This window comes from Charadrius vociferus, unplaced genomic scaffold (genome assembly GCF_000708025.1).
Source record: "Charadrius vociferus isolate BGI_N301 unplaced genomic scaffold, ASM70802v2 scaffold282, whole genome shotgun sequence".
Classification (NCBI taxonomy): Eukaryota; Metazoa; Chordata; class Aves; order Charadriiformes; family Charadriidae; genus Charadrius; species Charadrius vociferus.
This window is the reverse complement of record NW_009647731.1, coordinates 8,208,543-8,212,051: the sequence shown is the minus strand read 5'-3', so window position 1 is coordinate 8,212,051 and position 3,509 is coordinate 8,208,543.

Below are 3,509 nucleotides of genomic sequence, written 5' to 3'. Positions count from 1 at the left end.
CGAGGGCCCTGCCCCTGCCGCGTTGCTGGGCCGGGTGTGGTTGGAGAGCCGGGGGGTGGGGTGGTTTGGTTTGGTTTCGTTAATGCCCGTGCGGTGTTCGCGCTTCCCTCACAGGCTGGTTACGGTCTTCCGAGTCAGAATGCCTCGAGCAGGTACTCGTTAGTTTTAAAAGTCTCTGAACAACAAAATTGTGTGAGATTATCGTCCTGAAAGAGAGACAGATTATGGTTTGTGAAATGTCTAGTGAGGATAACGCTGCAAAATGCCCCAGTAACTCCACTTCTGCGTTTAAAAGCCCTTTACTTTCAATGAAAAGAAACGTTTCACAACCTAAATGATCATTTTTAGTCTGCAATTTCCTACAGAAACTTTCACTTTGTTACACTGTTCATTGGTAATTTTGTTGAAGTAACTGAAAATGGAGATACTTAAAAAGCTGTTAGCTGCACACTTCCTCAGCTCTAAAATCAATATGTGTAGACCTTTGCTCATTGTGTGTTCACTTTTCTAGGTTGGGTGATAATGAAGAAAAATCCCTACTGAATCATTTTCTTTTCCTTTCACATCCTTCAGAAATAGTATGGTACCTCTCCAGAGAGTTAAACACTTTTTTTAAGCTCTTTCCTCGCAAGAAGTTTCTAAACTGACACTACCCGTTCCTTGAGGAGAGCAGGCAGCGAATACCTGGTTAGACTGTCCTCGTTCAGAACAGGTTAGCGCTGTGGGCAGCTGCTCCTTTGGGTGCAGTACTGCTCAGGAGGGGCTTGTGCGGACGGTGGGCCAGGTGGCAGTCGTGGAGCAGTACCAGATATGTGTGGCATGCGCGTGCTTGGCCCAGAAAGCTCTGTTTTAATTAAATATTCCTGGAAGAACAGACTTCTGGAGGTAATGGTTAGTACAACCCGATGCGAGAGCTGTACCTTCTGATATGTTTCAAGTGCCTCTAGATCAGTTTCCCACCTTCTGCCTTTTAAAAGGCTTTGAATAAAATGCATGGTGGAGAAACAGCTTCATGTATTGCATTATGGGTATTGATCAACCATCTGGGAAAAGAAGCTTGTCAGCTTTGCCTGTAGGAAAGCAATGAACTGAAGCAGACTGATAACTCTGTTTATTTAATAACCTTGTACTCTTTTTTTGATAAACCATTTGAAATACTAGTAAGGATTCCCCTCAAGTATTTATCATTTTTAGTTCATGATCAACTGAACACTACATGAATTATCTGCATGGCCATGTAATTTCCATTAACAGTAATAGGAATTGTAAGCATGTAGAAAGAGGATGGCTTATCCTATGATCCTACCTATTATGAAGTAGTTAGCTGATTAAGGTTAGGATACTGCAAGCCACTTCATACCATTGGTGAACTCTCTGCAACCCCATTATCTTCATTAGGCTTGTGTGGGTGTAATTAATTGGTGTTTAGTTAACAGTTGTGTTGAATGAAAAGAATTTAGTTCTATTTCTCTTAGTTTTATTGGCCCCATGGTGCTAACAGGCTAAAGTGTAATTAAAAACTCTCTAATCAAAGTATATGTAGCAAGCCTCAAGGAACAAACCCAGTGAGGAAAAGCCTGTGACTGGTGTGACTCTGGCCTTTGAGAAATGACCACATATAAATGACACCCTATGGTAGTTCTTTTTTGTTTTTAAACAATAAGGATGCTTCACTTACATCAACATGTACATTTAAAATGTAGAAAACCAGCTGTATAAGCTAGCAACCATCACTTTCCTAGGGGTGTCCAGTAACACAAAACACCAAAGCTAATATTTTGATGTCTTCTCCACAGGTTTTCTCCCAAAATCTTTTAGATCATGTAGTATTTTTGGTGGATAGAGAAATGGGTCTTGTGTTTGTTTTGAGAGCAGCTGTGCATAACTTTTTATCACCTCTTGCCTTTACTATAGCTGTTGTGCCAGGAAATAAATTATGATCAGCTAGTCCTCATTTATGATATTGTATTGTGTGTGCTCCTTTTTTCACAAGATGCTTTGTACCTCACTTGAGTATTTATATATGGTGCTAATCTGGGGCACTCTAAAACCAAGTATAATATGGCATGCTTAAGTGTCACATAAAGGATTTGCTTTTTGCTGTTCTAAAATGTTGCTTTAAAGAAATAAACTTGCCCCTTAAATCAATTAAGATCATGGTGTCACTGCCATCTGTTTTCTTGTAGGATTTCACAGAAGAGTAATGTGTGCTTACTCCACTGACAGGGTCTTCTATGAAGTCAAGTTTGAGTACATAAAAACTGCATGACATTTCCAATAAAATCAGGATTGCCTTTTTAGCTTGGCAATACAAATACTCTTGTACAAGTACATTACTATTTCTGAAGCATTTTAACTTCTTAAATAAAATGGCTTTTTAATTTTTTTTTCTTTTTACACCTATAATGCGTCTGTAGTGTTTCTTTTAATTCTTAATGTTCTGTATTCTGTAAAGGATAAACTCCAGTAACACAGCCAAATATAACTTTATGTACAAGAGTAAACAAAAGCTTTGGTCCTAGGACACAGATGGACATAACATTTAGATTGGGCTTTGAGTCTAGATAAAAAACTTCCAAGGACTTCAGTAATATATATACTGGATATTTGGAAATTTCTAGTAAGTATTTAAGACTTTTTTTCCCTCTCTAGCATTATTATTTTAATTTCCAGAGTACTCGTATAAGAGTTCATTTGCCTTGAGTAATCATTCTCCGCTTCAATGGTTACTTCAAGTTGAGTGGGTTTTAGTACTAATTTATTTCTAAAGTTTGAGGATTCTTCCTGTGGGTCTGTTCAGCTCCTGCTGTGCGAGGGTGAGCCTAGCCTTCTCCAAAGAAGCCTGCTAAACCAAAATGTGAGAGCTGATAGGCTTTGATTTGTCATTCAAACTTGAAATGTGATTTGGAACACACAGTATTTAAAGGCAAGTTTTTGAGCTGATTTTTGAGTTTACATAAGATAGTCTTCACATTTCTGTGATGTGACTGGTTTTTGTAGTGTGTAGATTTTTTTAATGTAATGCAGAGGTTATTGATGAATGCTAGGTTTAGTCTTGGATATTAGGAGTTTACTACATGATTTCTTTGTGCATACATTTTGAAGTAACTGTTATGAGCTTTAAGGCATTAGTGAAGCCTACCTAGTTCAGGGACCCTGACATGATGGATTACAGGGATTTTTGTCAGTATACTGTCAGTATCATACTCTGAAATGTTAATACACTTACAAATATATACAGAGTCAGGCTTTGTGAAATTCTTATTAAATATTTTCTGTGACATGAAAATAAAATTGTGTGCTCATACATCAATTACTGCATACGAGTTATTGACATAATTTCAAAGATGATTTGGCAATGTGGCCATAATACATTTGCCATTTGTACAAACCTGTAATCAAAGTCAGAGATGAACAGAGAGTTAGAAAAGTGGGAACATGTACGTAAGTTTTCTAGTTCTGAGGCTGGGTAATTTCTGCTAAAGAAAAACTTACATAAGTCAGCAGAA